At 48.7% G+C, this 19,217-nt stretch overlaps 1 protein-coding gene across 2 annotated transcripts in view; it reads right to left on the reverse strand.

The window, feature by feature from the left end:
• RIPOR1 (RHO family interacting cell polarization regulator 1) overlaps nucleotides 1-14,259 on the reverse strand; it is a 31,133-nt gene extending 16,874 nt beyond the window's left edge. Inside the window, exon 1 of one of the 2 annotated variants that reach the window (XM_082368834.1) lies at nucleotides 14,237-14,259. The gene's annotated coding sequence lies outside the window, so the exon portion shown is untranslated. Of the gene's footprint in view, nucleotides 1-7,670; nucleotides 7,876-14,236 lie in introns of those variants that run through there. The other variant, XM_082368836.1, reaches the window with a different exon arrangement.
• Between the last annotated feature and the right edge of the window lie 4,958 nt (nucleotides 14,260-19,217).

The raw sequence follows: 19,217 nt of genomic DNA on the forward strand, positions 1-19,217 counted from the left end.
AAGGGGGCCAGAACCCAGTCCTTTCCAATAAGGGGGCTAGAATACTGGCTCTCCCCTGGAGTGGGTTACGGTGGAGCTGATAGCTGACCTCACACTGGGGTAAAAGGGCCAGCTCCACTCCCCCACCCCTCCCATCAATAAGACAACACCGGTCCTCTCCAACCCCACCCTTCAGGGTTCACTCTGTAGTCTGTCACCTTTAGAGGCAGCAAGGGGCACTGACATCCTCTCCCTTGCTAGCTCTTACCAGAGACACACCTCACCCTCTCCCAGTTCTCCCCCTCTCCAGCCCCTCCTCTTTGCCTTCCTTTGAAGCACCCCCTTTTCTGTAGTCAGTAGACCTGGGGATTGCTTCCAGAGACTGGGTTCTTCTTTCTGTTTCCCCCCACCCTAAAATATCATCCAGTCTCAGGACTTCATCCGTCCACTGCTGAACATCCTGAGCCTTCCCCTGTGCCCAGAGCCCTCTCCTGTTCCAGAGCCCCTGGATGACCCACCAGATCTCATGACCTTCCCCAGAGGGACTCTTCTTCCTTTGTTCTCATCTCTGCAAAGCACCACTGTCCACCTAGGCTCCCACCTGAGTGAGGCTGGGCCTCTCTGGAGCTCTCAAAACTGGCACCAATTGGCCCCTGACCACCTGGAAAGTCATCTCCTCAGCAAGGCATCCTCTGACCACCTTCTCTGAAGACAGCCTCTCCTTGGTACTCTCTGTCCCCATGTCCTGTGGACTCATGCCTTCATGTCACCCATCACCACCAGGTAGCATGTGTGCCCATGTGTGCTCACGTGCCTAAGCCTGCCTCACTGTGAGTCTCTAAGCTCTGTGGGGGCAGGGGCCACAGATGTCCTCATCACCACTGTCCCTGGCTCATAGTAGGAATTCAAGAAGTATTTATCGAATGAGAGATTGAATGAATGAGTAAATGCATGAACCCTGGACGTCCCCCTCTCTACCCCCACCTTAATTCAGCCTCCTAGTCCTGTAGATTCTACCTCCTTAACATGTTTCAGATTCGTTCCCTCCCTGCACCTCACCTCCCACTATTAGAACTCTGTTGTTTATTAATTCACTCAACAAACACCCACTGACCATTCAGGGCTGGGCAGCATGCTGGCCCCTGGGGTGGCAGTGGCACAGAGTTGTCCCTGTGCCATTGCTTGAGACTCTGATGAGGCAGCGGTGATTGTGGGGACTCACCAGGGTACTGTCCGAGGAACTCTTTCTTGGCCTGGAATTCTGGAATTCCACTTCCAGAAAATTCCCAATTCTAATAGATAACGCCCTTGCTCATCAGAGTCAATCAGTCTCTCTGTCCAGTGTCTGGCCACATCTCTGCATTGTCACAGCTGGTAGCCGGGTCTGGGCCACCATCTTTTCTGGCCTCCCTGCCGCCTCCTTTGTACCCTACAGTTGTTGTCCATCCAACAGCTCGAGTGATCTTTTTGGGTTTTTTTGGCCACATCTTGTGGCCTGTGGGATCTTAGCTGTCCAACCAGGGATCAAACCTGGGCCCCCTGCAGTGGAAGCATGGAGTCCTAACCACTGGACCACCAGGGAATTCCCTCAAGTGATCTTTTAAATCATAAGTCAGGTCATATTGGTTCCCCAATGCCCTCAGGATAAGTCCAGACTCTGTAGTGAGGCCTCCAAGACCCAGGAGATCTGGCCTTAGATGACCTCACCTCCTCATCTCCCACCTGTCCTGCCAGCCCTTCCTGCTCTGTTTCCACTACACCAGCCTCCCTGCGGATCCCTGGACATGGTCCCTACTCTCTGGCCTCTGTCTCTTCTCCCAGCCTCCCTTCTGCCTGGGATGTTCCTCTCCCTTATCCACTTGGAAAACAGCTCAAATGTCACCTCCTCCAAGAAACCTGTGTCCTCTGGCTTCCCACTCACCCCTTCTGAGTACCCATCACTGCCTATTTTCCTTGTCTGTGACCACTCCTGGTTCCCCATCCTTTATCCATCAGGGCCAGGCATGGATGGGGCTGCAGTGAGCAGACGGGACACCTGAGGCTTCACCTGGCCCTCTCCCCCTGTTCAGGGGCCTTGAGGGAGTGACAGCCTCCGAGGATCACGGGGTGCTAGAGGCCTGCCAGGCCTCTCCACAGCAACCAGTGAGCCAGGGGAGGAAGGACACAGCTGACACCCATTTCACAGAGGCACCACCTGAGGCTCAGGGAAGGCAGGGCCTTTCCATGGTCAGAGGAAGGGGCAGCATCTGAGCTCCAATTCAACTCACCGAATCCTAATTAGTTTGGCTCTGTCTGAGTTCCCTGAGTATACGCTCTGCTGGTGCTGGCTGGGAGCTAGGGCAGAGCACCGAATCATCACCATTTCTACCTTCGAGCAGTTCACATTCCTGAAGGGATGGGCTCTGGCCTGAGAAAAAAAATCCCTCTAATAGATGGCAGAGGGTGGTGAGAACCATAGTGAACTCCAGTTCCTCACATATGGTGCAGCTAGTTCCACTTTTGAAAGTAATGCAGTTCGAGTCCCAAAACGCAGAAAAACAGAAGCTTCCCTCGCCCCACCCCACAGCCCCCATGGCTACAGCTCTCTGGTGTGCAACGTCACCCCCCAGCTTCCTGTGACGGGACAGAATAAAGTCTGCCCCTTACTGCGCCTGTGCTCACATGCCTCAGATAGGATGTATACATTCATTCATTCATTTGCCAGATATTCAGCAAGCTTTCGTGGAGCCTGGTGTGTGCTCGGCCCTGGGGGTTCCAGAAGGGTGGACAGAGGTGAGGCCACCCAGTCCCTGTGCTTGGGGACTCACTGTCAATTAGGGCAGGTCATCCCTGAGTCTCTACACCTCTTATGTCACCAGTGTGAATGTGTGACTGTGACTGTGTCTGTGTGCACATTTATGTGTGTGAGAGAAGGTGTGTGCTGGTTAGGAAGGGCTTTGTAGGAATGGGGCAAGTTGTTGAGGCTCCCTAGGCAGGCAGGGGGTGGGTCTTTAGAGGAGCATCTGGGGCAGAGAGCACAGCAGAGTTCAAGGTACAGGAGGGAGGAGCAGCCTCCTTTGCTGGCGGGGAGCAGAAGCTTAATGTGGTGGGAGAATTGTGTATGTGTTGGGGATGAGGTCAGCCATGAGAGGCTTTGGGGACTGGCTAAGGAGCATGGAGGCTGATGGGGAGCCTGGGCTTTAAGCTGGGGAATTCTGTGGCCATATCTGTGCTTTGCAAGGTCATTCAGGCAGTGCTTGGAGGGGGCAGGTAGAGGCAGCAAGGAGGCTGCTATCATTTCCCTGCCAAGGTCATGGTGGCCTGCGCCAGAGCTGAGGCACTAGAGATGGAGACATTCAAGAGATGTTCAGGAGGCAAAATGGACGGCTGGGTGACCGATGGGATGTGAGGTCTAGAGAGGCAGGCATCCCAGATCACGCCAGAGTTTTGGGCCTGGGTGATGGGTGTTTTTCAGTGATGTGGGGAGGCCTGGAGGATCAGGTTAGGGGAAGGTGATATGGTCCATTTGAGCAGGTGACATCTGAGGGGTCTGGGGACTATCCATCCAGGAGCAGGTGTCCAGAAGGAAGGTGGACATGTGGGTAGAGGAAAGAGGGATCTAGGCTAGAGACAGCTTTTGGAGGCGATGATGGTCAACTGGCTCACCAAGAGATCACATGCGAGAGGGACCAGGGCACTATGCTCCGCTAGGGCACTTCAGTGGGTGGTGGGGGCAGATGCAGTCTTGAAGGGGGCTAAGTGTGGGTCTGTGGGTGTGCCTGGACCTGCCACCACCTCCGCCCGCCTCCAGTCCCAGCGGCCCCTACTGCCCAATGTGTGTGTCAAAGAGCAAGGGCCAGGGATGCTGCCCACGTTTAAGTCTTGGCTTTAGCACTCTCACCTTGCGGTTCCTGTAGCCACTTCTCTTTTCTGATGCTTTAACTACACTCATCCATTCACTCACTAAAATTGCACTTTTAAGAGGTACTCTGTCTCATTAATAATCAACACAATGCAAATGTAAACAAGAGACTTTTTTTTGACCTCTGAGATTGGCAGTGATGGACATGATGTGTAAGTGGATGCTTTGTAGAGAATGGGAAGTGGTTTGAGTATTTAAGAGTAGTTTTTTCAGTATATATCAGGATGTCAAGTGCAAACCCTCCTTTTCACCCTGAAGTTCCACTTCAAGAAATTTAGGGCTTCCCTGGTGGTGCAGTGGTTAAGAATCTGCCTGCCAATGCAGGGGACACGGGTTCGAGCCCTGGTCCGGGAAGATCCCACATGCCGTGGAGCAACTAAGCCCATGCGCCACAACTACTGAGCCTGTGCTCTAGAGCCCACGAGCCACAACTACTGAGCCCACGTGCCACAACTACTGAAGCCCGTGCACTTAGAGCCCGTGCTCTGCAACAAGAGAAGCCACGACAATGAGAAGTCCGTGCACTGCAATGAAGAGTAGCCCCTGCTCGCCGCAACTAGAGAAAGCCTGCGCACAGCAACGAAGACCCAACACAGCCAAAAATAAAAACAAATAAATTAATTTTTTTTAAAAAGATAAATAAATAAATAAAAAGAAAAAAAGAAAAAGAAATTTATCCCAGGGACTTTCCTGGTGGCACAGTGGATAAACTCTTGTGCTCCCAATGCAGGGGGCCTGGGTTCGGTCCCTGGTCGGGGAACTAGATCCCACATGCATGCCACAGCTGAGGAGCCCGTGTGCCTCAACTAAGACCCCATGCAGCCAAATAAATAAATAAATATTTTTTAAAAAAAGAAAGAAATTTCTCCCAAAGGAAGAGGTATCCAGGCAAGAAAAGATCTGTGTCTAAGGATACTGATTGCTGGCTTGTTCAACCAGAGATAAAGGGATGGCACAGTCCTGGTGACCATCAGTGTGAGACAGAGGGTGAAGGAGGTTCGTGTGTGCCCTGAGATAACCCCTAGCCACTGAAAATGGATGTGGGGCATGGATTGAGCATCTACTATGTGCCTGGCATCGTTCTGGATGCTGGGGACACAGAGGCAGATCAGATAGGCAAGGTCTCTGTTCTCAAGGAGTTCACACTCCAGCCCAAGGAAACAGACAATAATCAAGCTCACATATCCGTAAGATGACCTCAGAGAGAAGGAAAAGCTGTGGAGAAAACAAACCAGGGTGATGCGATTTGGAGCGATGGGGCTAAGGTGCTACTTTAGTCAGGGTGGACAGGGTAGGCCTCTTTGAGACAGTAACTTTGGAGCCAAGACCTGAATGACAAGAAGGAAACTGTCACAAAATGATACAGAGAAAGAGTACAGTCGACCCTCTGTATCCATGGGGGCTGACTGTACTACGTTATTTGATACAGGGACTTGAACGTCCACAGATTTTGGTATCCGTGAGGGGGTCCTGGAACCAATCCCCAGCAGGTACCGAGGGACCACTGTATTCCAGGCAGGGGGAACAGCTGGGGCAACAGCTTGGAGGTGGGAATGACCTTGCTGTATTTGAGTCACGTGGGCTAGGATTGAGGGAAAGAAGGTAATGTCTGAGAGGTGGTGGAGTCAGGTCAGGCAGAGTAGGGAGTGAGGGTTTTATATCTCTGAATAGGGAAAGGTGCTCAACACAATAGACACAGAGGACTGGGGGAAAGCACCAGAACAGCCACCCATTCTCCTGTAGCAGGAGTCTCCTTGGGTCAAACCTGTATCCACTGCCCTGGAGAGCTGTCAGGAGGCCTGTCCCAGCAGCGGCCATCATCTCTGGGCATAATTTCACGTGGCTTTCTTTTCTTCTTTGTATTTACTTATATAAAGAATGGTTTTTAATAAACGTATCATCGTTTTCAAATACATGGCCATGATGTATTCAGGCATTACCAGGCCCGCCCCTGCACCAGGTGGGTTTAAGCTTCTAGTCCGGAGTCACCAGGCTCGACAGGTGACTTCCCTGGGGACTCTCCCCCAGGTGGGGCTATCTCTGCCATTGTCCTCGCTGATCCAGCTTTGGCCTCTAGGGGGACCTGTGAGGAGGGCCTTGCTGGGGTGCGGTGACTGTGTCTCTCTGGCTGGGCCAGGCGTTCTTCCTTCCTTCCTGAGACTCCCTTCTCCTAAGGAACAAGTGGGAGGGACATCCGTGCCTCTCCCAGATCCTGGGATGAGTTGCTTGCCTGGGACTCTTTCAGGCCAGGCCCCCTGGCAAAGGCTACAGTGTGTGGTGTGTAGTTTATTTCTGAGTTCCTACCGCTACGAGAACTGTTCTGACAGAGATGTGGAGGGTGTCGAGGTGGGGAAGGGCCTAGTCACTGGGCATCTGGCAATACCCTCCACACATGGGATAATGACCTGGAGGCTAACGATCTTCAAACTGACCCCTGCCCCAGCCAAGCCCAAGACATAGTCTTGGTCTTTGGCGCCACCACGTGGGAAGTCTCCACACTGCAGTAACAGGCTTCACAAAATACCTCCAAACTCCAGGAGGTGCCCACTTACCCCAAGCCACATTTTCGTGAATGGATAGTCACTGTGCAGTGCACAACCTCTTCAGCCCTATGCAGCGGTCCTGCTCACACTCAGACCTGGTTGCATATCATGGTCACAGGGAAGGCCACCACCACCATTAAAACCTCCTCCAGACTTGAGCCTTTTTGTAAAAGTTCCCTGACCCTCCACTTTTCAGTCTTCTCTGCCTTTGACCTGATCCACGTGTGTTGAACACGGATGATCTTCCCCCTCTTCTGAAACTCCCTCTGGCTTCTGTGACTGCTCCTCTTGGATTTCTAGCTGCTTCTCTGGCTGTATCTCTTCATGCCCCTCTGTGGGCTCCTCAGGGTGCTGGATCCCCTTCCCTCATCTTGATTCTTTTCTCCAGGCCATCCTGACAGCTTCCAGGGCCTTGTTTCTGTTCCCACAGTGATGCCTTGAGTCTTAGCTCCCCATCTCTTGTGCCATTTCCCCACTTAAGATGACCCTTGGGCATCCCAAACTCACTGTATAAAGTCGACCCTGTCTCTTCTCCTCAGAACTGCTCTCCCTCCCAGGTTCTCAGGTTAGTCTGGGTGGCCTTTCCCCTGACACCTCTTTGGCCATCAAGTTGCCCCATCCTCTCTGCCCCTTGGCCAGGGCACCATCTGCACCTCCTTTCTGGCCTCTTAGTGTTCTTGGTTTCACCCGACCTGGTCCATTCTCTACAGAGCCGCTTGATGGCTTCTGCATATTGAACCCTGTCCCTTCTCACTTCCCCGCTGGCCCTTCATCTCTGGCCAGTTCCTCCCCATGAGGTCCTAGCTCAGCCAGACTGAACTTCTTTGTTCCGTGAATACATCCTGCTTTCCCACGCCTCCATATCTTTGCACAGGCTGTTCTGTGCATCTTTTTTCTGTTTCCTTCAACCTGGTAACTCCTGCCCACCCTTTAGGTCTCAGCTCAGACACCACTTCCTCTGGGATACCTCTCTGGACCCCAGGCCAGGTCAGCAACCTCTTCACTCTCACATGCCTTGTGCTTCTCACATCACAGCCCTTGTCTGCCTCCCCTCCCTAAAGGGCCACCTGCTCCTCTCCAGGGATCCCACACCAAGACTAGTTCTAGGTCGAGTCACCTGACCCTGTGCCTGGTTCTCAGATTCAGAGGTCCTAGATCTCAAAAGTCATCAAGTTGCAGAGAGAGCAAGGCCATGCCTGAGGCCAGTGAACCGGCGGCCAGGCTGGGATGGGAACCAAGACTCTTACCTTCCCTCCCAGGGCTCCCCTGCTCCCCCAGATGCCATTGTGAGTTGAGTAAGGCTCCTTGAGGGCCTGAAGGACTTTGACCAGCAGAGAGTTGGCAGGCCTCTGGCCTGGGGGGAAGGCAGCCATCAGCCCGGGCTCTTGGGAGCCCAGAGAGCTGGCGGAGGCTGTCCCAGAAAGCAGACTGGTGACTCCAGGCCAGCACATCTGATGAAAGTGTTTAATGAGACTCCTTTCTCCCACAGAGCTGTGCAGCGGGAGTGTGGCCTAGAAGTCATGCAGGGAGGACTTGGATTCCTGAAGGGGGTGGTGGCAGCTGTTAGGGCCCCTGGGTTAATTATCTCCAGCGTCACACAGAAGAGAATGTGCTGAGGGGAGACCTCCCCCACCTGGCCTCGGCTTCTCAGGGCAAGGATCTCTCCAGGACTCATCCTGCTCCCCACCAGGCTGGAGTCTGAACATCAGCTTGGTGTTCCCTCAGGCCTCAGCTCCCCCATCCCACTCCGGCCCCCAAGGGACTCCTGGCTCTTCCCTGAGACTTCTTTGTGGGGTCCCACCTCTGGGCCTGCGCTCTTGCTTTGCCCTCTGCCTGCTCCATGGCGGGGCCCAGCTCACTTGCTCAAGGAGCTCAGTAAACACTGGTGAATTGAATTGCTCTGTAAATAAACAGAAAGTGCCAAATAGACTGCCTGGCACTTAGGAGACGCACCTCCCTAAATTTGCTAAGCAAACAAATAACCCAAAATGAGAGAAGTGAAAGGATTCATCCAGTCTTCTCTTGTGCTTCTGTCCCCCAAACTGCTCACCATTCATTTCTTCCAAGAAGCCCTGCTCTCTCTGATCCAGGCCTCTGCCTGAAATTTAGCCTGACCTTCGGTGTGTCTAGACAATCCTACCCTAGGTGTCAAGAAGCCTTCTAGGATTCCCACAGTGGCTCATACCCCTGAACCTTCCTCCTTGTCACTTGGCACAAGTATGATGACTTGCTCAACGGCTGTGAGTTCTGTAGGACCAGGGACCACGGTGCCTCATTGACTACTCTACGCCCAGTGCCCAGCACAGGAACTTGATGGATGCTCATAAATATCAACTGTTGGATTAGGAATGACTGTAGGCCTTGGAACACTGGGGTATTTTCTCCCTCTCTGAAACTGCCTGGATAATTTGCAGAGCTGGTTCCATCAGTCATTCCAAATTGCCCAAATGCCCAGGCTCTCACTTGAGCCCTGTCTGGTCCCTTGCTATTTCTCTAGTCTTTCTTACTGTTGTTTTTCTCCTTGAGTTCCCACAAGAGCATAGAGACTTGACAGTTTCACACTAAAGCTGAAAACCTTCCCCAAGCTTCCTCCTTGCTTGTTTCCTGGAATCTGCTTTCCAATCTCTCTTGGCTTATAAAGCCAGTGACTCATTTACTGAGCCAGGATTCTCCACAGGGATTTCTTTCTTGCAGAAAATGTGAAAGGAGCAGGTGACACCGTCCTTCATCCCCATCCTCTCTTGGCCCTGGCTTTTTAAAATCTAAAACCCCAGATTTGTTGTATCACGAGAGGCGGTGGAATTGCTGGTTTTCCCCTTGACATAGGCAGCCCTCCTTAAACCAGGGCCCTTGTATCCCCAGGGCCTCACCTTAAGGCGTTTTCAGAGCTTTCAGAGTTTTCAGATCCCCAACCTCCAGACTCCACAACAGCAGAGAATCACCTTTGTTTCCTTGCTAAGCTTCCACATAATCACAACCTTTGGCTCTCCCTGGAAATCTAGAACACTATAGGAATGTATCTAATGCCCTTTCAAGACGCCAAGCCTTCTCATCCTTCATAGGCACTAGAAATCACACACATGCATAATTTCTAATTTGTGATAAAAATTTTCGAGTGAAAATGATAGGGTTTGCAGCTTGCACATCAGCTGTCCCTGGCAGGAGTTTTCACATTGAACTGGTGGGGAATTGTACAGATATCACCCACACTCACCCAGATGACCTGGGTGAGTGTGGGTGCCGGTCCATGTGAATTCTGAGAGAATCTGTGGCAGCTGGGAGGGGTGTGGGGTGGGATTTTAGGGACCGCTGATGCAACTGGTTGGATGGGGGTTGAATGAGGGTGTCCAAAAATCTTAGTGGGTGTTTGAAAGGCTAGGTATGTATTTGTGTTAAATTCCTGAGGGTTATCAAAGGCACTGCTTGAATAAAAAATGCTTTGCATTTTTTCATTGTTTTCCTTTCAGTGCAACAAAACAGAAGGATGGCTTGTGGACAGTGAATTAACCAGGGTTAAACAAAGTTTGAAAAACTATGCTGGAGGAGTCCAATAACTCTTATCGTCCTCATAGTCATCATCAATAACATAGAGTAACAATACTCATCATTTTTGAGGACCTAATAAGTACCATATGGCTGTATGCACACACACACACACACACACACACACACACACACACACACACACACACACTTGGGTATCATGGCACATACTAGTCAAGGTAGTCTTATCTACTGTGGGTCCCCTATTCTGCTATTCTACACTGGTCTTGGAACCTTTTACCCAGGACATATTTTATGGGATTCAGCGCAAAATAAAAATGTAGAGCACCTTGTTCAGAATGATTATGAATTTCAAGGTGGCGACAGCAGGGCATTAAACAAGTGTGGGACCCTTTCGAGCAGGTTGCCCTGTGTGACTAAACAGCTCTCAGGCCTGTGAAGCAGGTCCTGCTTTCACCTCTGTCTAGGTGCACTGCTCAAACTTTTCTCCACTGGGAAGATTTCCCCCCACAGCTGGGGGTGCAATGCAAGAGCAGTTCATTTTCAGTTTGTTTCTTTCACACCAAAACAACACGTCCTTGAACCAAGCTTGGGCTTTCTCCCTCTATTAGCCGTTTGCTGGGTATCCCACCTGATGCGTGGGTGTGAGATGAGCGAGAGGCATCAGTGCAACAGTGTTAGGAGACATTGGTGTTTGAGCCACCTGTTGATAGAGATTACTTATACTATTTGGATCTGCCTAAGCTTGATCTGGGATATACAACATCTAATTAATGATGGACTCGCTGCTTGGCCTGGCCAACCTAATGATTTTGTGCGTTGGCCAGCACCCAGTTCATGACGAGCAGGTCTAGCCACATGGTCACATGATGACCCACAGTCATGAACTCAGTCAATAACCAAGGTCAGCAATTTCTCTTCTAATGTTGTAGAAGAGAGTCCCTGTGACTCTCCTGTTGGGGCTTGCCCAAGGCTCCCCACAGCATCTTTCTCTGTGATGGAATCTACCTGATTGTTTGACATAAGCGGCAGGACTGCTCATACTGTAGCCTGGACCTGCTGCAGAGTCCACTCTTGTTCTAGAAATCACTCGAAATTAGCAACCTTACACATCACCTGATAAATGGAACAGTGAGAATACAAGAGAGTTTTATATTCTACCTCCAAAACCCAAACAGGAACAGAGGCACAAAAACAGTGGAAAAACAGAAAGTGAATAGTAAAATCATGGAACTAAATCAACCATATCAATAATATGAGTAATAATTAGATGTAAATGTACTACAATGCCAAGTCAAGGGCAGAGATTCTCCAATGAACAGAAAAGTAAGACCCAACTATATGCTGTCTATAATTACGCTCACTTTAAATATAAAGACATAAATAAGGTAGAAGTTAAGAATGGATAAAGATATGTCAAGCTGACAGTGAGCCTAGGAAAGCTGCAGTGGCAATAGTCATATCAGACGTGGTGGACTTCAAGAGAATGGGTGTTATCCAAGCTAAACAGGGAAATCCATATGGATAAAATCATTCACTGGGAAGCCATAATAATCATACATGTGTGTATATGTAGTAACAGAGCTTCAAAATATTTGAAGAAAAAAATTGACAGAAAAGGGAAGAACTAGACCAATCTATAATAATCATTGAAGACTTTTATACCCCACACATCAAAGAATAAAATAGCTGGACTAAATAATAAGGAAATACATAGAAGAACAGAAGAACATTGTCAACTACCCTGACTGTAACAGACGTTTATGAACACTAAACTCAACAGCTGCAGCGTTCACTCTCTTTTCCAGCAAACGTGCTACCTTCACCATGATAGACCATATGTTCACCCATCAAACGATATTCATGAAATTCAAAGAATGTGCCAAGTATGTTCTATGACCACGGCGGAAGGAAATGAAAATGAATAACGATGAGATTCACAGAAAAATCTCAAATATTTGGAAATCATACAACACACATAAAGAATCCATAGGTCAGAGGAGACATTTCAAGGGAAATTAGAAAATATTCTGAATGAAGTGATAATAAAAACTAAACATATCAAAACTTGTGGGATATACTGAGGCAGTGATTAGGGAGAAATTTATAGCTTAAAACACTTACGTTGTAGAAAAGAAAAATATAAAGTGGGGGATTAGTCCAGCAACACTCTCATGGCTTTGTGGTAACAATGCAGAGTATGAGCACTGCAGGGCAACAGACTCCTCCTGGTTCCCCTGCCTAGAGGCTCCCATCCCTCTCACATGGGAGCCCGGAATATCTAAAACACAAAACTAACTGTCACTCGCCTGCTCCAAACCCTCCCATGGCTCCCCACTGCTTCAGGGTGAAACTCAGAATGGACCTTGGCAAGCTGACCTTTTCTTTATTTTTAAAAAAATTTTATTTATTTATTTATTTATGGCTGCATTGGGTTTTCTTTCTTTTTTTAAATTTTTTAAATTTAATTTTATTTATTTATTTATCTATTTATTTTTGGCTGTTTTGGGTCTCCGTTTCTGTGCGAGGGCTTTCTCTAGTTGCGGCGAGCAGGGGCCACTCTTCATCGCAGTGTGCGGGCCTCTCACTGTCGCGGCCTCTCTTGTTGCGGAGCACAAGCTCCAGACGCGCAGGCTCAGTAGTTGTGGCTCACGGGCCTAGTTGCTCCGCGGCATGTGGGATCTTCCCAGACCAGGGCTCGAACCCGTGTCCCCTGCATTGGCAGGCAGATTCTCAACCACTACGCCACCAGGGAAGCCCTGCGTTGGGTTTTCATTGCTGCACACAGGCTTTCTCTAGTTGCGGCGAGTGGGGGCTACTCTTCGACGCGGTGCGCGGGCTTCTCATTGTGTTGGCTTCTCTTTGTTGCAGAGCATGGGCTCTAGGCACGCGGGCTTCAGTAGTTGTGGCAGGCGGGCTCAGTAGTTGTGGCTTGCAGGCTCTAGAGCGCAGGCTCAGTAGTTGTGGCGCACGGGTTTAGTTGCTCCATGGCATGTGGGATCTTCCCGGACCAGGGCTTGAACCTGTGTCCCCTGCATTGGCAGGCGGATTCTTAACCACTGCACCACCAGGGAAGTCCCAAGCTGACCTTTTCTGACGCTGTTCCTGCTCAGCTTTACCCCTCATGCCAGGCCTTGTTTGTCTGTGTGCTACATCCAGCTTCCTGAACAGTCCCTTGAAATCAAGAGGTTTTTTTTCTCCTCTCTTTTTTTTGCCCTAGAACTAGGGTTGCCAGAAAATACAGGACTCCCAATTAAACTTGAAATTCAAATAAATAATGAATAACTTTTTAGTATAAGAATGTCCCCGGGGCTTCCCTGGTGGTGTAGTGGTTGAGAATCTGCCTGCTAATGCGGGGAACACGGGTTCGAGCCCTGGTCTGGGAAGATCCCACATGCCGCGGAGCAACTAGGCCCGTGAGCCACAACTACTGAGCCTGCGCGTCTGGAGCCTGTGCTCCGCAACAAGAGAGGTCACGACAGTGAGAGGCCCGCACACCGCGATGAAGAGTGGCCCCCGCTTGCCACAACTAGAGAAAGCCCTCGCACAGAAACGAAGACCCAACACAGTCAAAAATAAATATAAAAATAAATAAATAAATACATAAGCTAGGGGGGGAAAAAAAAAAAAAAGAATGTCCCCAATATTGCACGGGGTATATGTATATACTAAAAAAGTACTCATTGTTTATCTGAAGTTCAAATTTAACTGGGTGTTAATTTTTTTTTTTTTTATTTGCCAAATCTGGCAACCTTACCCAGAACTGGCACATGGTGTTCCATCTGCCCTTTCCCTGCTTCTCTGCATGGGTGACTCCTTTTCCTGAGTCAGGTCTCAGCTTAGAAATACTCCCCCCCAGGAAGACAGTTCTCCCTTCCCCTTTCTCAAGCTGAGGCTATAGTTGTCTCATTACTGTGCCTGAGCTGTGCCCCCGAGGCAGCGGAGGTCCACCTCATTCACTGCTAACTCCTCAATCCCTGGTATAGTGTCTAGCACTTGGTGACTACTCAATAAATACTTGTTGAAGGAACAAGTGCTGACCTAGGTCCTAGCTATGGGGCTAGAGGGCTGGCCCACTTCCTGCCTTTAAAGCCCTTCCCCCCAGTAGGGGATGCATCAGTTACGTATCACTGCAAACAAACCACTCCAAAGATTAGTGACTTAGAAACACAGCAACCATGAAGTTTGCTCACGAATCTACAAAATGAGCAGAGCTCAGCAGGCACATCTCAGCTCTGCACCCCGCACCCCTAACCCCTAACACACACAGCTGGGGCAGGAGAATCCACTTCCAAGATAACTCACTCACATGGCTTTCAAGTTGGTGCTGTATGCTGCTTCTCTCCACATGTGCCTCTCCACAGGGTGGCTTGTGCTTCCTCACAGCGTGACAGCTGAGTTCCAAGAGCAGTATCTCAAAGGAGACAGAAAATGGCAGATGCTAGTTTTCTAAGGCCTGGATCTGGAAACTAGTACAGTGTCACTTCCACCATATTTTATTGGTTAAGTAGTTGCAGAGTCCATATTCAAGGAGAGGGGTCATAGACCCCTGTCTCTAAATGAACAAGCGCTAAAGAGTTTTGTGACCGTGTTTTAAAGCTACCACAGGAGAGAATACTCACCACAAAGGAACTGACAGAGCGTATCATCAGCACCAGTCTGAGTGTATGACGGTTCATAGGATGCTTTTCTCTCCATAGTGTGCAGCACGGGCCAAAATATTCAGGGAGTCTTAGAGTGACATAGGGCAGGAGGGACAGAGAAAGGGAGCAAGGGAGCAAGACAGAGAGAGAGAGGAGAGAGAGGTGTGCGAGATAAGGAAAGAGTCTTCCCTCGGAGCAAGAAGAATGTGAGCAACTCAACCAATGTAGGCACTTACGGTAACGGTACCTGAAGGGAGGCTGCACAGTTGGCACCTGTCATGGGTCCGTTGGGATGTTGTAAGCAGAAAATTTCAAATTGAATTCTTTTCTTTTGGTTTTGAAAAAAAATTAGTCTATAGAAAGCTGACAGAATAGTCAAATGAACAACCCACACACCTGTCACCTAGTGTCACTAACGGTTAACATTTTACCACATTTGCTCTTTGAAAGTAAGTTACAAACAAGACATTTCCCTCCCCAATCCTTCGGCCTGCATTCCCTCTCCTGCCCCGCTCCCTCCCACCAACCTTCCCACCCAGCAGTGTACTCTCTGCACCAGTGGTTTCAGCTGGGGTGATTTTGTCCCCCAGGGATTATTTGACAATGTCAAACGGAGACATTTTTTATTGAGAAAAAATTCACGTATCATAAAATTCACCATTTAACCATTTTAAGGTGCTTCTTTAGTAAATTCATGATGTGATGCAACCTTCATTGCTAATTCTAAACCATCTCTGACTTTTCAGCTTGTTGCACCTGAACGGGTGCGGTGCTCCTGACACCTAGCGGGCAGGGGCCAGAAATGCTGCTAAAGTCCCAGAAGAGAGAATTATCTGTCTCCAAAGTGTTGAGGCTGAGAGACCCAACTCTACACCATTAGAGCGCCACATGACATCCAACGAAATAAGCAGCCATTCAGTCGTGTCATCCCTACTGGTCTCAAGAATGCCTTTACAGTATTTTTATTTCAGTTCAGGAGGCAAGGTTCACATGTTTCGTTGTTAGGTCTTTTTAGTCTCTTTTAATATAGAAGAGTATTCTCTACCCCATACTCAGCCTTTTTGTCTGATTACTTTTTGTAACAGTTCAGGCCAGTTTTAGCACCTCATTCTGTTTCCATATTGTATTATTATCTTTCTTATTGAAGTGTAGTTGATTTACAGTGCTGTGCCAATCTCTGCTGTACAGCAAAGTGACTCAGTTTTACATACATATACACATTCTTTTTTTTAATATTCTTTTCCATTGTGGTTTATCCCAGGAGATTGGATATAGTTCCCTGTTAGCACCATATTCTGGATTTACCTGACTGCTTCCTCAAGATTAGATTCACGTTAAACAATTTTGGTAAGAATATTATATTGGTGATTATTGCATCACATCAGGGGGCCCATAAGATGAGGTTGCTGTGCTATTTATGATGCTGAAATTGGATGACGATGTAGTTCACAAGGTAGAAGGTAGCTGCCCCCAACACCTCGCCCACCTAAGTATGGGGTCCAGGCAGCCAGCCTAGTTGGCTTACCCTTTCTGAAAAGTAGGCATGGCCTGGGGAGGGTGACTCTCACCCAGTGGGGAATCCTCAGGCCCTCCTCCCTTCTTTCTGCTGCCTTACCTTCTGAGTCCAAGGGGAAGGCCCCAAGAGCTAGTGGTTCCCTTTGCCAACCCCAGGGAGCAGGCCCCAGCCCAGTTCGCTGGGAAGCCATGGGAGGACACCTTGGGCCTCGTCAGCTGTTCCTTGGTTCCCAGGAAGAAGAAAACTGAAGGGCAGACGTGGGCTGAACCCCTCGAGGCTGGAACCAGGAAGCTGAGGGTGTGGACAAGTGGGGGACAGGGGGTTGTGATGCAGGGCCCAGTAGCATTCCTGTGATGAACAACTGGGCAAAAGCTGTACTGACGTCACTCCCTACCTTCTTCCTTTCAGAACGCTCCATCCACCTTTAGGAACCCTCTTTAAATACCAATACCACCTCCTCCAGGTGGTATTTCCTTCCTCCTACCAGTAGTGCAGGAAGAAGGAAATCTTGACTGCTGTTCTCACAGCACTTCAGGCTAGAACCACTGCCAGGACAGAAATTCTCTCCCATTACACTGGAAGTGAGAACTTGAGAACCTGCACAATGCTTTTTTGAGCCAGCATTGAAGCAACATATAAAAATTCAGTTTTCTGGCTTTTCTCTTGAAACATCTGAAGCTCTGGCAACACTGGGGCTGCATCTCCACCTGGTGTCAATGGCTTCCCCTTTCAGGCCAAGCATGCCCCACACCTCCCCAGTATTGAGTCTGTGTGTGGATTTTCGTCTTACTCCTGAACCATTGCCAGTGCTGAAGTTGAGAACTACTTCTCTGTACTCATATCTCCAAAATAAGTATAACAATAAAAGAGAGGTCAAAGAGTCATGCGCTTCAGGGAAAACGGGAGAAAGCACATTTCTTTGTGGAACTGCAGAATATTCCTGTGTACTTATAATGCAATCAAAGGAGATCTGTGTTGAAAATACATATAGGGACTTCCCAGGTGGTCCAGTGGGTAAGACTCCATGCTCCCAATGTAGGGGGCCTGGGTTTGATCCCTGGTTGGAGAACTAGATCCTGCTTGTCACAACTAAGAGTTCGCATGCTGCAACTAAGAAGTCCGCATGCCACAACTAAAAAAAAAAAAAGAAGATCCCACGTGCTGCAACTAAGACCTGGCGCAGTCAAAATAAATAAATAAATATTTTTAAAAAAAGTCGAGTTAAAAAAAAAATATTTATATATATATATATGACCCTAAGTGTCATTGTGTCTTAGCATCATGGTTGGTTGCGAGGGGTTTCAGTGGAGTGTCACACTTCTCAGTTTGGCTCTCAGCTCCACCACTTACAAACTTTGTGACCTCAGATAAGACTGTTATGATACCCAGACCCTCTGCAGTTTAAGCTCTCTCTGGACCACTCGAACACAGCCCAACTGCTATCTTAGCAACAAAACACCCTGAGCACATGCTTTCAAGGCTATGCTGAGGAAGAATGAGATCTCACACCCAAAATCATTCTTTTCTGGGCTGGCAATTTGCCCAGAGTCAACCCCTGCCCAAGCCAAAAGCCAAACCTGGCTCACAAGGGCAGATTTTTGGCCCTGACCTTGGCAGAAGGTGCTGTCCCATATGATACTCTACCTCCAAGGCCACAGACGAGGCAAGGCCCCTGGAGGTCAGGACATTTGTCACTCACAGGCTGATCTTAGGGATGCTCAGGGTCTGTAAGGGCTCAGCTAGGGTCAAGGGAGGACCATCAGGCCCTGCCCAGATCAGAGGAACTCACCGTGAGTTCTCCAGCCACAGACTCCAGCAGTAGACGCCAGCAGGATTTTCAGAACCAGGACCAGGGAATTCTAGGATAAAGATGACTCTCTCCTGTAGGATGCAAGCGAGGAAGCAGGAGGCTTCTGAGGCTGCTGGAAGCCAGTTTGTGTCTACAAAGGGAAACAAGCCTTAGAATGAAGCATTTACCACAAAAGATGTACACAAGAGATGTAAAGAAATTGAAGATATCAGTTGGGAATGTGGTTAGTCTCAAGTAAGAGAAAAACCTAACAGTAGCTTAAAGAAATATTTGTTTCATGTTTGTCTCATGCAATAAGATATCAGGAGGTGGGCAGACCAGGGTTGGTGCAACTGCTTTACAATGTCACGGAGGCATGCTCTGCTTCCCTTGTCTACCATCTTTAGCTAGCTAGTCCATTCTCAAGGTTGTTGCCTCATTGCCTTAAGGTCACAAGTTGGCTGCTACAGCTCTAAGCATTATACTCACATTCTCAGCAGGAAGTTGAAGGGAAAAGAAGCAGAAAAGGAAGACACCTCTGCCAGAGAAGCAACTTTCCTAGAAGGCCTCAACGTAAGTCTTGTGGGTCACAATGTATCCCAGGGACACCATGAACTCTTAGGGAATCTGAGAAAGTTAGTCTGTTTAACTAGGCACTTCCCCAAACAAAAGTGGCCTTCTTTTTTGGAGGAGGGGGGAATAGGTATTAGGAAGGCAACCGGCTGTGTCTGCCACATCAACTCCTTATAAAATCAAAAGGCATTGTATCAAACTTCATCTGAAACCAGCGCTATTTCTGGACTGTTCAATTAGATGAGCCAATAAATTATGTTTATAATTTAAGACAGTTTGAATCAAGCTTTCTGTTCATTACAACTGCTGTCACCTCATTGATACCATTTTTTTCTTTACTATTTTTATTTTGCACTATTAAAAAAAACCCACCAACAACCAGTAACAAACTGCTTTTCTTTACATTCATATGGATTTTAGGAAATTACTGTCTTTTCCCCTGGAGAAATAACCTACAGACAAAAAAATAAGTAGGATCACATTGTGAAATCTGCAAATCCCAGAAGTCAACAGCTTGAAGACACCCCCCCAAGGACAGGGAAGAAAACAAGTGTCACAAGAGACAAGACAAACACATATAATGATAGCAAGCTGGGGAAACGACCATTTTCAATGCCACTGACCCAGACAATAGGCACCCTTCTTCTCCTGGCACCCACTGCCACCATCTCCAAGGGTTGATTTTTGGTCTGTGGTCTGAAGAACTCTTCAAACGACATGAGTTGATTTGAGGAGAGGTGCAATGAGAGAGATTCAAGTACGAATAAGA

This window comes from Balaenoptera borealis (genome assembly GCF_965194805.1).
Source record: "Balaenoptera borealis genome assembly, chromosome: 19".
Taxonomy (NCBI): Eukaryota; Metazoa; Chordata; class Mammalia; order Artiodactyla; family Balaenopteridae; genus Balaenoptera; species Balaenoptera borealis.